The following is a 15,203-nucleotide window of genomic DNA, read 5'->3' on the forward strand; positions in this document are numbered from 1 at the left end:
GCAGGACTGTACTCACACTCCTGTGCTCTGTGCAGGGGAAGAGCTGGGTAGCGGCTTAATGCACCTACCTAAGTGCACAGCAGTGTGAGGACAGTCCCCAGTGCACTTGGAGACACTCCTGGAATATAAATAGCAGCAGACTCTACTCCTATAGTTTCACCTTGCATGCTTTACACTGCAGTACAGCTCCATTATCACACAGCTTTGATCAGTGACCGCAGACTTTCTATATGTGAGGTAGTGGGAAGTTTAGGCTGCAGCTGCTGTGTGCACATCCCATACTTTCTTCACAATGGCTGCTGTAGATCCGCACAGGCTCAGCAGGAAGTGAATGCATGGATGGATTTGGATTACAGAGGAAAAACATCATCAATGAAGCAGATGAAGCTTTCCAAACAATGAATAAACCTGGTGTTACACTCCAGCACTTGGAATCCACCAGGGATATGACACCAGGAACATCCCCGGACGTATAGCCAAGGGCTGAACTCTCTGCTGCCCCCCCCCCCCTCAGATGTAATATGTGGGATTTCTTTTCTAGGAAGTCAGTTCTCCATCCATACTGGCATCAGGTATCATGAGATGCTATTTGTAGGAGTCAGGTCCTGCTTTATAACAGGTGATTTCACCTCTGATGTTACCCTCACCATCTTGCTGCACATGGTGCTGCCTGAGGCAAGAGGCTCAACTCGTCACATGGATGGTGCACGTCTGGTCACGGGTACATAATACACTGCAGTCCTTTATATTTCTATACAGTCTGGTGTAAACACTATATAAGAACTGCTGCTGCTGCCTTGGTGCCGTTTCCTCACTAATGTAGTTTGGGCCAGATAGTCCAATAGTGTTTCGGGCTCTTAGTAAATCAGGTTCTGTTTTTAGAATGTAACATTGTTGCTCCTTCTTTTCTTGGTACTTTGCTTCATGCTGTTGTGACAATTGTTGCACATCTCAGTAATAAATGTGTCGCAAACTGCGACTAAGCACCGCGCGCCCCTGTAGGTGGAGAGTTTTCTAAAGTTTTGGACAAAGTGCAGCCGCGACACAAAAGTGGTGCAAACACTTCATAAGATCCAAGGGGTCGAAAAGATAAGAAAAAACTGGCACCTACACAATGATATATCTGGGCCGTTATCTCCCACAATCCATTGCAGCAAGACTAGGAGGGAATGAACATTTTTCTGGCGTCAGGAGATGTGGAGCACCAAGGCATTAGCCTATGATCCATGTGCATGGGCGTCACATACAGACTGGTCACAACGGATGAAGATGTGAATGACTTATCCCAATCCAAGAATGATCCAATCGGGGCTCAGCACATCACATACACCGAGAGATGGGAAAGTGGGAGTCAGAGGGACTGATACATTGGGGGAGGGAGAATTTACTAATTCTGTCGCAACCTCGACAGTCGGCATCTGAGATCAGACTACAGAAAGCACAGTCCGATGTATAAAAGTAGCGCACGGCTGTAAGTAATTAATGCGCAGACGGAACTAATCAGTCGGGCGACATAAAAATGCCAATGAAAACGAGATCTGCGCCAAAATCTTTTCCTGGTCTGTTTTGCGCCAAAATTTGCACCTAAGAATGATGACCGACTCCACATAAACGTGGCAGATGTTATAGGCCACGCCTACTTGCGCCAAAAAAAGACTGATGAGTCGGGATAGTTGGAAACAAGTATTCTTTCTGGCGCCAACGCATTATAAATGATCCGCAACGCTTATGCAGCAAAAAAAAAAAAGGTGAGTTTCTGACACTTTTTTGGCGAAAATACGATAATACATCTGCCCCATTGTGTAACATTTTTATCCAGCATCACTAGACTCAATCACAGGTCACCTCCAGTACAATTCATGGGGTGACCCACAGGCGGTTCCAACACAGAACCTGGGAAAGCTGGGTGACAACCTCTGTGAGCTCTTAATGGTTGGCCACGCTGAATGTCCTAGTGACATTTATAGCATCACACAATGAATGGTTAATGAGAAGCAGCACAGGGCGGGATAGAATTCCCAGACAGACGGGGGATCCCGGAGCGACGTCTGAGTCACCCGGGAAGGCGGAGGGAGGGGGCGGCTCCAGAATTGTGTCTCCCCTGGCATCTCAGGCCACTGCTGGCTTTTTGAAGTGGGTTTGCCCCTGGCAAGTGAGTCTGTAGTTCCCTTATATGGCGCCAGAAAACGCTCTTTCATCTCTCCGAGTCCCAGAGAGATCCCAAACACGATGGAAAGGATGGAAGTGTTCCAGCTGGATCCAAATAAGGTCAACGCCCAAACACCCCGCCAGGCAACTACAGCGCACCTGAAGTACCCAGCAACCCACCGGCATCTACTACTGAGGACACCCTGACCCCAATACTACAATGAAAAGGCTGATAATAGGGAACAACAGATTATACTGCCTATACATTCACCTCTCCCCGGGATGAAATGGCTGATAACAGAGAGTAATAGATTGTATCCCGCTGTACAGTCTCCTCTTCCTGGGATGAAATGGCTAATAACAGAGAGTATCCAACCCCCCCAAACAGCCCCCCTCCCCCCCGTACAGAGATGTGATATACATCTGTTCTCTATTTACTTACATAAACTGTGTGGCCTAGTTAACAAATGTACATTTAAGACCCCGGGATGGGGGCCGCAGCTCCACAGACTTCAGACTATACGCTCACTAGATCCTGGGTGACAACCACTGGTGGCCGCCATTACATAAGAGCTTCCATCCCATATATCTGGACAAGAGGGTAAAAGTATCATCATGGTAAACTTGTCCTCTGCTGTTCGAGTCTGGGTCTTCAGCCGTATCCCACATTTTATACCTTAAATCTACTATCAAAATCCATCCTGGTTAACCAGGGACATTACTCATAGATCCCGGAACCAGGACTGTGGGAATCTTCCTATATGTTTTATCCATGGCCTTCGCAAATTAACAAAAAAAAAATGCTAATGAGCCAGAAGGGTTGTGCGGGGTTAACTAGACTCCCTCCGTGCTGTAGCTTCACAGACTGTTACACTGTGCAGCACTTCCCCTCCCACTGTGTTATATTACACCAGGCAGATAGAGGGGGAAGAGCTAAGGGAGAAGTTGGAGGGTGAACCTGTGAAGCTGCAGAACGGAGGGGCTCTGGTAACACCCTCAGATCCCCTAAGGTTCATTAGCATAATTGTAAAAGTAGATTTTAGAAGGAAGGAGGCCATGTATAACAAATGTAAGATTACGACAGTCCCGGTGACTGAATCTATGAATAATGTCCCTGGTTTATCAGGATGGATTTTTATGGTATATTTTCTTTATAGGCCAAAATGTATTGCCCGTAGTGTTTGGCATCAGATAAGTGAAGGTCCCTGGAGACTATAATGTGGTTCTGCATGGTATACTGTGTGCACCATTGCCAAGACCTATAGCAGGGGTCAGGAACCTTTTTGGCTGAAAGAGCCATGAACGCCACATATTTTAAAATGTCATTCCGTAAGAGCCGTACCACATGCACATGCTCCCCAGCACTTGCGGATTTAAAGGGCCAGTGTGCCGCTGCCCACTTCCTGGGTTCCTATAAAGACCGGCGGCCGCCAGATAGGTAGCCATACCACATGTCCCCCAGTATGTAGGTAGCCGCAGCACATGCCTCCCAGTAGATAGGTAGCCGCAGCACACGCCCCCAAGTAGATAGGTAGCCACAGCACACGCCCCCAGTATATAGGTAGTCACAGCACATGCCCCCCAGTATATAGGTAGTCACAGCACATGCCCCCCAGTATATAGGTAGTCACAGCACATGCCCCCCAGTATATAGGTAGTCACAGCACATGCCCCCCAGTATATAGGTAGTCACAGCACATGCCCCCCAGTATATAGGTAGTCACAGCACATGCCTCCCAGTAGATAGGTAGCCACAGCACATACTCCCAGTAGATAGGTAGCCACAGCACATACTCCCAGTAGATAGGTAGCCACAGCACATACTCCCAGTAGATAGGTAGCCACAGCACATACTCCCAGTAGATAGGTAGCCACAGCACATACTCCCAGTAGATAAGGTAGCCCCAGCACATACTCCCAGTATATAGGTAGCCACAGCACATGCCCCCCAGTAGATAGGTAACCACAGCACATGCCTCCCAGTAGATAGGTAGCCACAGCACATACTCCCAGTAGATAGGTAGCCACAGCACATACTCCCAGTAGATAAGGTAGCCCCAGCACATACTCCCAGTAGATAAGGTAGCCCCAGCACATACTCCCAGTATATAGGTAGCCACAGCACATGCCCCCCAGTAGATAGGTAACCACAGCACATGCCTCCCAGTAGATAGGTAACCACAGCACATGCCTCCCAGTAGATAGGTAGCCTCAGCACATACTCCCAGTATATAGATAGCCACAGCACATACTCCCAGTAGATAGGTAGCCCCAGCACATACTCCCATTAGATAGGTAGCCACAGCACATGCCCCCCAGTAGATAGGTAGCCACAGCAAAAAAAAAAAAAAGAATATTCACTTATCAGTGCTCCCTGCAGCCAGCTCCTCATCGCTCCCACGCTTTTCTCTTTGACCCAGGCTTAGATGATGGCGCCTGGGTCGTACAAAGGACCTAGGCAGTGGTAACATCGCTGCCTGTGATCAGTCTAAGAGACACACAGCAGCCATCGCTATTTATTAAAGATCTGTCTGAGAGCCGGATGCAGCCAACAAAAGAGCCACATCTGTCTCCCGAGCCATAGGTTCCCTACCCCTGACCTATAGTATACTTATACATGTACCAGCCCTATACTCTGCACAATACTCTGCATATGGAGTTGTGTTTTGGCTGTCCGGGCGCCGCTCATCTTCCAAATCGCTTTTCTTCCTCTGTATCAATTCATGAACAAGGATGCTCTGGATGAGCAGAGCTATACATCCCCCTCAGAGTAATTTTTCAGTACTAGGAATTGTGAGAAGTGACTATAAAAGGTAAAATGTGACATGTAAGGGCCCCGGTGATTATAATCAGTAATGGCGCGGCTTCTGTGCCCGAGTTCTGGGGAGATTCTCAGAAAACATTTGGCGAGCACTTCCACCTAAACCATTTGGCTGTAATCAAATAAACTCCTGCTCCCAAAATTGTAATCTTAAAAGAAACATTGGCGCTCAGCAAGCGGCGGCCGCGGTAATGACTGCGAACTCCTCGCTCTACCGAGAAAATTGCTAAGAACCATTTTACCTTAATTTGCTGCAAAATTAGAGGGGAAACGTCCTTAGGCCTTGGGGTTATTAGAGGTCAGCAGGATATAACGGATCACACAGTGCGATGATCTGCAGAGGAGCAGATGCTTCCGAGACTATAAGAGGAATAAGGACAACTAATTCATTTGTAGAAAGGACATAAAGCTCAGATTCAGGTAAAAAAAAAGCTCATTCCAAGCAGCACACGAGCTGTCATGTCACCCTTTATAGAGGCGGATGGGGAGGGGGTCGGGGGCTGCACTTGTTCTGTGCTGGGGATATTTTCAGAGAAATCTGTTTCTTGTAATTCTTTATATAACTTGTATCTGGCTGCACGGATTTCTCTGGTACAACTGCGACACCTGGTGGCCAGACATTGCATTGCAGTGTGCATCCAAAATCCTGCACTTGCATCGTTCATGCGGTCCCCTACTAAAGGACACTTGACTTACAGATGACCCCTAGTTACAGACAGACCCCTCTGCCCACTGTGACCTCTGGCGAAGTCTCTGGATGTTACTATAGGGACTACAAGGCTACAATGATCAGCTGTAAGGTGTCTGTAATGAAACTTTATTGATAATCCTTGGTCCCATTAGAGCAAAAAATGTTTATAATCCAATTGTCACTGGGACAGAAAAAAAAAATTTGGAGCCTCAAATATTTGGAGATAAAATATAAAGTTCCAACTTACATACAAATTAAACTTAAGAACAAACCTCAAAAACCCTATCTTGTACGCAAACACGGGACTGCTTGTATTAAACTGAGCAAACTATGGAGGAGATAGCAAAATGACCCCCAAAATTGTCTTGGATCAGAAGTGTTTAGAACTAATAACTACATCACCTTTCAGGCTTTACAGGTCGCTGTTCACCTCTGTCTTTATTGGACGTTGCTGACTGAATGTCACGTTGTGTCTTACTAATTTCTTTCCAAACTTATGGCATTATCCGTTCTGAAATCTCTCTCGAGTGGGTGGAGTCTAACTTCTTCCTGTATCAGCCCTGAAACTCAGTCCAATTCACTCTGCCCACAGTTTCCTTTATGCCTTGTGTTCTCTCCCAAACTAATTTAGCAGCAAATCCAGTGAAATTCACACAAGTAAATCCAGTGAACAGTGCACATACAGGATGCATATGGTGACAGCCTGGCAGCTTCCATCACATGAAGGAACAGGGGACAAGTAATAAGTGGTAGAAATCATAGGTAAAAGTTACATGGAGTGTATATCCTGTGCTGTGTGAGCACTAAGGGTTAATAGCTTCTGCAGAGCTTATAGTGCCTGTACAAGTTGGGGGAGGGGAGCAGCGTGAGGTGAAAAGAGAGAGGAAGTTCTGTAGAATCACAGGCTGGGATGGAAGGACTAATAGGGAACATGGGATATCTTGTACCTCACTATTCTGTGTAGGAGACATCTGTATGAACAGCCATGAACACATTCAGCTCGACTACATACACCAGGGGTCTCAAACTCGCGGCCCAACTGCGGCCCCCGGGACAATATTTTGCGGCCCCCACCTGGAAAAGCACCGCCCGCCGTGTATTCACGGCGGCGGTCGGGCCACGCTGCATGGAGAGGGCTCACGGGCTGAGCCCTCTCCATAGCCGGTAAGTCTTTGCTGCATATTGCAGCAAAGGCTTACCGGTAACACCCGCGATCGGTGCTAGCACCGATCGAGGGTGCTTTCACAGCAATGGCTTCCGGCAAAGCTGCCGGCAGCCTCAAAAAGATAGCGACGCATGGGCGCCGCCATCTTACCTGGAATCGCTGCTCCCCCAGGGGCAGCGATCCGTCTCCATGGTAGCCTCGGGTCTTCCGAAGACCCGAGGCTATTTCGTTTTAACCCCTTCATTACAATGTGCTGATAGCACATTGTAATGAATGAGGAGGAAAATCCCCATATACTGCCATACTGTAGTATGGCAGTATATGATAGGATCGATCAGACAACCTAGGGTTAAAGTACCCTAGAGAGTCTGAAAAATAGTATAAATAAAAATAAAAAAAAAGTGTAAAAAAAAAATTATAATAAAAAAACATTAAATTTCAAATCACCCCCCTTTCCCTAGAACTGACATAAATATAAATAAACAGTAAAAATCATAAACACATCAGGTATCGACGCGTCCGAAAATGCCCGATCTATCAAAATATGATAACGGTTTTTACAATGCGTTTAACCCCGTTACGGAAAATAGCGCCCAAAGTCGAAAATGGCACTTTTTTGCCATTTTGAAAAATATAAAAAAATCTATAAAAAGTGATCAAAAGGTCGTACAGTCCTAAAAATGATATCATTGAACATATTATCAAATTTCGCAAAAAATGACACCACCCACAGCTCCGTACACCAAAGTATAAAAAAGTTATTAGCGCCAGAAGTTGGCAAAATCAAAAAAAATAATTTTTGTACAGGAGGTTTTAATTTTTGTAAATGTATGAAAACATTATAAAACCTATACAAGAAAACAAGCCATCACACAGCTCTTTACGTGTAAAAATAAAAAAGTTATAGATTTTTGAAGGTGGGGAGTGAAAAATGGACATGAAAAAACAGGAAAGGGCCCGTAACCGGTTAATCCGCTTCCTTCCGGTACTTGAAGATGATGAAGTCGCCACTCTGAACGCACTTGGTGAAGGTCAGAGCGGCGACTTCATCTTCTTCGATGGGAGGGACACGGGGAGGCAAGTACCGGAGGGGGGGGGGGGGGGGGGATGGAGTGTCCCTGACTGGGCTCAGTGCGGTAGGAGCTTGGGACCCCTCGGTGCACAGGACACGTTCATAGAGAGAACACGTCTCCCCGCTCGGGGCTTTCCTTGCGCTGGGAGACGCCATGACATTTGAATCTGAATAATGATATTTTGTAAGTGCATTTTGTGTGGAAAACTTGATGCGGCCCAGCCTTACCCAGAATCTACCTCCAGCGGCCCCCAGGTAAATTGAGTTTGAGACCCCTGACATACACAGAAAGCACTGTCACATGACCTCCCCCTACTGCCTCCTCGATAAGCAGCAGCCCCTCCCTCCCTGTGAGTCTGTAAATTTGTTTACAAGACGGATTCACAGGCAGGGAGCTTCTTCAGGAATGGGCTAACCTGAGGGGGATAGCAAAGAAACTGCTGCATATAAAGAACAAAGGTAATAGGCAAAGTTGTTCTACATCCCAAGAGCTATTGATTTGTACAAGTATATCTTTTCAGTGCGGTTTTCTTTTCTTCCCTGTGTATCAGGTTCTTTTCCTCCTATCTCCCAATCTATATCTCTATCACAAGAGGTTTATCCTGCTCAGTACAGGTCAGAAATTCTCCTATATGGTCCAGCTGACGCTTCAGAGGGATAAAGGAGAGACATGGACAGCGGCAGCTGGAGATAATAGGAAGTTTCGGTCTCTCCCCAAGTGCTTTATTCCCATCAGCAGAAGTCAAAACTTTTCTTTAAAAGGACGCGAGTTGGCTCACCTCAGTGAGTCGATGGCTCAATATACCCCACACTAAATGGCTCACCACGCCCCCTTTAACCCGATTTGTGAGTGGTGTGGGGTGACTGACTGGCCTGCCGATCCCTATTATACATGTAATAGGGAGTCTTTCAGTAGCCAAAAGAGCCGGCTCGCTAAGAACAGCCGGACTTCCCATCACTAAGCAGCACATCTCAGTCTTACCCTCCCTCCTGTACTTCCTGCAATTTTGGCAGCAGTGTGACACAAGGGGGGGGGGGGGTGCTTCTTCAGAACGCAACAGCTTATGAATCTGCAGCAAGGAAGGGCTCTTCCAGGTTCATTAGAATAGATTTAAGGAGATTGTCTACAATGGCCCTTACTTTGTTTATGATGCATGAACAATAATCACAATTATATATCACTATATGTTACCTGCATTGTGGTTGTGTGTCGTCTGCTGTAAGTCACTGGCCACTAGCGCAGAGACAACACATATTGAAGTCCATTCTACTTAGTGGCGTAACTTGAAGCTGGTGGGCCCCAGTGCAAAGTTTGTGCTAGGCCCCCGACTATAATGTATGGATTTTAGTACTAGTATTCTCATATGGGAAAGTAACACTTAATGGGCTCCCTAAACCACTTGGGCCTGGTTGCGACTGCACCCTCTGCACCCCCTCAAGTTACGCCCCTGATTCTACTAGATATAAGTGTAGCGATAGTAAAGATCTAATCACCATTCACCTATATCCTTTTATACCAGGGGTCTCAAACTCGCGGCCCGCGGGCCAACTGCGGCCCCCGGGACAATATTTTGCGGCCCCCACCTGGAAAAGCACCGCCCGCCGTGTATTCACGGCGGCGGTCGGGCCACGCTGCATGGAGAGGGCTCACGGGCTGAGCCCTCTCCATAGCCGGTAAGCCTTTGCTGCATATTGCAGCAAAGGCTTACCGGTAACACCCGCGATCGGTGCTAGCACCGATCGCGGGTGCTTTCACAGCAATGGCTGCCGGCAAAGCTGCCGGCAGCCTCAAAAAGATAGCGACGCATGGGCGCCGCCATCTTACCTGGAATCGCTGCTCCCCCAGGGGCAGCGATCCGTCTCCATGGTAGCCTCGGGTCTTCCGAAGACCCGAGGCTATTTCGTTTTAACCCCTTCATTACAATGTGCTGATAGCACATTGTAATGAATGAGGAGGAAAATCCCCATATACTGCCATACTGTAGTATGGCAGTATATGATAGGATCGATCAGACAACCTAGGGTTAAAGTACCCTAGAGAGTCTGAAAAATAGTATAAATAAAAATAAAAAAAAAGTGTAAAAAAAAAATTATAATAAAAAAACATTAAATTTCAAATCACCCCCCTTTCCCTAGAACTGACATAAATATAAATAAACAGTAAAAATCATAAACACATCAGGTATCGACGCGTCCGAAAATGCCCGATCTATCAAAATATGATAACGGTTTTTACAATGCGTTTAACCCCGTTACGGAAAATAGCGCCCAAAGTCGAAAATGGCACTTTTTTGCCATTTTGAAAAATATAAAAAAATCTATAAAAAGTGATCAAAAGGTCGTACAGTCCTAAAAATGATATCATTGAACATATTATCAAATTTCGCAAAAAATGACACCACCCACAGCTCCGTACACCAAAGTATAAAAAAGTTATTAGCGCCAGAAGTTGGCAAAATCAAAAAAAATAATTTTTGTACAGGAGGTTTTAATTTTTGTAAATGTATGAAAACATTATAAAACCTATACAAATTTGGTATCCCCTTAATCGTATCGACCCAAAGAATAAAGTAGACATGTCATTTGGGCCCTCAGTGAAAGACGTAATATCCAAGCCCACAAGAAAATGGCGCAAATGCATTTTCATTGCATTTGGAATTTTTTTCCCGCTTCCGAGTACATGGCATGTAATATTTAATACCATCACTATGAAGTGCAATTTGTTACGCAGAAAACAAGCCATCACACAGCTCTTTACGTGTAAAAATAAAAAAGTTATAGATTTTTGAAGGTGGGGAGTGAAAAATGGACATGAAAAAACAGGAAAGGGCCCGTAACCGGTTAATCCGCTTCCCTCCGGTACTTGAAGATGATGAAGTCGCCGCTCTGAACGCACTTGGTGAAGGTCAGAGCGGCGACTTCATCTTCTTCGATGGGAGGGACACGGGGAGGCAAGTACCGGAGGGGGGGGGGGGGATGGAGTGTCCCTGACTGGGCTCAGTGCGGTAGGAGCTTGGGACCCCTCGGTGCACAGGACACGTTCATAGAGAGAACACGTCTCCCCGCTCGGGGCTTTCCTTGCGCTGGGAGACGCCATGACATTTGAATCTGAATAATGATATTTTGTAAGCGCATTTTGTGTGGAAAACTTGATGCGGCCCAGCCTTACCCAGAATCTACCTCCAGCGGCCCCCAGGTAAATTGAGTTTGAGACCCCTGTTTTATACTCATAGCTGCTGCCATTGACGTTGGATGTAAAGAACTTGTGCATGCGGATGTGACTCCATATAACGTCCCTATGACAACACTAAACGTGACAGAAATCAGAGCCGAAAGCTATTATATACACTGCGGACCCTTCCCATATTTATAATCAAGGGTCTCGGTTAGGCACATGCATTATGAATAGACTTCCGTTTTTCACCATAATGGGGACTTTCAGTTGCGTTATATAAACAGCGCTCAGACGTCTGGAGCCACGGACCGTTCCTAAATACACGGAGGTGTCAATTATGTAACATAAGAGCCTAGAACAAGACATCTGGGGATGATGAGTGGGGGCAGCGGTATTATTCTCTGAGTGCCATACCTCGTTACATAATGAGCCCTGGATACTCGGATGAGCCGGTAATGAGCAGCAGGGGGAGGGGGCCCCATTAGCCGCTTTCTTGCTGTCCATAAACACATCCATTTGACAGAACACAAGACACTTACGTTGTTGTAGATCCGGTGACTCAACGCTGATACTACATCTATTATAAAGTGTAGATGAAGATGTCAGTGTGAACTGTGCAATAATACAAAACACAACATCACAATTCAGACGCAATGGGGCTCATTTACTAAGGGTCAGAATCGCGCATTTTCGTTGTGTTTCCCGAATTTTTCCGATTTGCACCGAATTGCCCCGGGATTTTGGCGCACACGATTGGATTGTGGCACAAAGGCGCCAGATTTAACGCGACAGAAATCAGAGGGTGTGGCCATCGGAAAACCCATCGGATTCGGAAAAACCGCAGAATTTTAAAAAATTTGTGGCGCAAGAATAGCACTCACATACACCGGGGCAAAGAAGGTGAACTCCGGCGGATCTCAGCGCAACAGCGACACCCAGTGGATATCGGGCGCACAACCTTAGTGAATCCCGGCAAGCTCCGAATTAACATCCGAGAACGTGCCGCAGGATCGCGAATGGACCGGGTAAGTCAATGAGCGCCAATACGTTACATTGCAAAGTGGAAATTAGTGCCACTTACCTGCTGCTAATATTCTCTAGTGTCCAGTGATCCTACTATAAGTGACCCCCATATTAGCTGCACTGTCTGGGCTGTGGAGTCGTAAGGCCGCGGTCACACTTGACATTTTAAAAACACATTTGGCTTCTTTATTGCTGGAAATATAAGAAGCTGTAAAAATGGTAACACAGCTGCTTTCACTTCCAGCAATAAATGGAAAAAAACGCTTTCAAACCAGCCAAACACATGGTAACATGTAAGAACGCATCCAGAAAAACACCATGTATTACCACAGTCTGAGCCAAATTTTAACTCTGACTCCACAATCCTGTTTTCCTGGTCCCTCTAGCAGCGCATGAGATAAATACCGGAATTCCTTCCCACTGCCGTATTCCTCTGATCTGCAGCAGAGGAGCTTCACTACTGAGCATGTGCATAAAGTGCAGCCACATTCATCTCTAGTGAAAGCCTAGAAGAGAGTGCACAAACCATAGCCAAGCAGCAGCGTTTTCTGCACCCTACTGCTATGGAGTCTCTGGTATTATTATGGTCTACTCTGGCATTAATGGTGCTGGTTACTGGTGCAGTCCCTTAACGCTGAGCAGTATGACCCACAGACCAATAAATGTTGTTCACCCCTGGCCTAAATCCTTAGATCAGGAATAGGACAGACATTGAAGGAAATTTAATAATTTTTATAATTTATTTTACATTTGTGTAGTTGGAGCCGGTCCATTTTTTACCAACTCCAGTGTCTAGAATCAACTCCGTCACATCAGAAGCTCAGGCTTCAGCTCTGTGTCTTACATGTTTTATACTAGAGATATACCTGATCCCTATATACCTATCTACCTATCCTGATCCCAGACCCACATTACACTTTGTCCTGAATGGGTGAGATCTTTTACATTTTTTGTATATAGTGTCTAGCATTGGCGCAATTTACACTATTAACTATACATACCTAGATCTATCGTTCCTGCAATTGAATAGTTATCAGTGCTGTGATTATATAGAAATAAGTTTTTTATGAAACAAGGCCCCTGATAAGAGACTTTTTATAGAAGAATTAAAAGTTATGTTTTATATATATTTTTCCATCTTGCTTGTGCCACTTATTTATTGCAAAATGCCAACATTTAAGTGCAATTCAAGCAGTAACTTCTTGCTCCCATTGCTTTCAATCGTATCAGTATCCTAAGAGCAACAATATAGTAGAAAAAGACAGCGACAAATTCAGGGTACCCTGAATAGGAAGAATTTTTGGGCCTGGAGCTGAAGATACATTGATAATGCACTCGCGTAGAGGACAGTCATTCAGGCCCACACATTCCGATTCCTCCTGTAGTCTCAAGCAGTACTGTCGCTTTAAGATAGCACTGAGCGCAGCAAGTCCTGGGCTGTCAGGGAATCCATGAAGATACCTTGCATCCTATTTGGTGATGGCCTGGGTGCCCTCTGAGTGCCACCTTTGGTACCCGTGCCATAGGTTCGCCACCACTGCACTATAATAAGAGATTCTCTTTACGCCTATAGGACCTCTGGTAGTGTACAGCGCGGTGCTACGGCGTCGTGTAGTGTACAGCGCGGTGCTACGGCGTCGTGTAGTGTACAGCGCGGTGCTACGGCGTCGTGTAGTGTACAGCGCGGTGCTACGGCGTCGTGTAGTGTACAGCGCGGTGCTACGGCGTCGTGTAGTGTACAGCGCGGTGCTACGGCGTCGTGTAGTGTACAGCGCGGTGCTACGGCGTCGTGTAGTGTACAGCGCGGTGCTACGGCGTCGTGTAGTGTACAGCGCGGTGCTACGGCGTCGTGTAGTGTACAGCGCGGTGCTACGGCGTCGTGTAGTGTACAGCGCGGTGCTACGGCGTCGTGTAGTGTACAGCGCGGTGCTACGGCGTCGTGTAGTGTACAGCGCGGTGCTACGGCGTCGTGTAGTGTACAGCGCGGTGCTACGGCGTCGTGTAGTGTACAGCGCGGTGCTACGGCGTCGTGTAGTGTACAGCGCGGTGCTACGGCGTCGTGTACAGCACGGTGCTACGGCGTAGTGTACAGCACGGTGCTACGGCGTAGTGTACGGCACGGTGCTACGGCGTAGTGTACGGCACGGTACTACGGTGCAGTGTACGGCACTATACTATAGTGTAGTGTACGGCACTGTACTATAGTGTAGTGTATAGCACTGTACTATAGTGTAGTGTATAGCACTGTACTATAGTGTAGTGTAACACAGGCTCTGCTCTCAGGTTTTGGCTCTGACCTCAGTCTATCACAGGTTACTGGTGTCGGAGCATCACTGATCAACTGTGACGACCCATTTTAAGAATAGTAGTAAAAGTGCTCTAAGCATTTGTTTAGTATATTTAGAATAGGAGCAAAGGGGCCAATAAAATCTAAACTTCTAGTCCTGTCTTCCTGCCAAGTTCGCCCGCTCTGTCTGCTTTGGTCAGGCGGCGTCCATATAGGTCTGGTCAGTACTGCAGCCAGTCACTGCCCGCTATGCCAGGATCACAACCGAGGCCAGCGATTTACCCCAGCAGTGAACTCAACAGACGGGATATCACTGCTGGTCGCAGCCGCGCCAAGAAACCATTGCAGAAACAACACCCAGATGTGGAAATCAGGGAGCAGGGAAAGATGTCATCATGTTCTAATTTGCCCCTTTGCAACTCAACTATAATAATAAAAAAAAAAATAAAAAAAACACCTGTTATAAGAGCGAGTGCAGTTCTTGGAGAACCAATTCTTCTCAAATAAAGCCTAATTTATTAGAGCAACCAAATTTGGCCTCTGGTTCCCTTCCATGGAATCATTACTGTACAATTTCTTTCTTTTTCTGCTACATCTTATGTTGTAAGTAGGAAGATAATAAATAACGGAGCGCAGGTTATCTACACCGGGGGCTGGGTGTAGCGGGTACAAGAGGCTGGTATAATAGTGGTTAGGCTGGCATGCTATTGCACTTTGTATAATGAGACATAGTTTAATGGTAATCCCTGGGTTCAGACACGGAGAGGACATGTAAAACCATTGCCCCCTGTTCCATATCTTATGGGTGAGCAGATCAGTGA

Source organism: Engystomops pustulosus, chromosome 10 (genome assembly GCF_040894005.1).
Source record: "Engystomops pustulosus chromosome 10, aEngPut4.maternal, whole genome shotgun sequence".
In the NCBI taxonomy this organism is placed as follows: domain Eukaryota; kingdom Metazoa; phylum Chordata; class Amphibia; order Anura; family Leptodactylidae; genus Engystomops; species Engystomops pustulosus.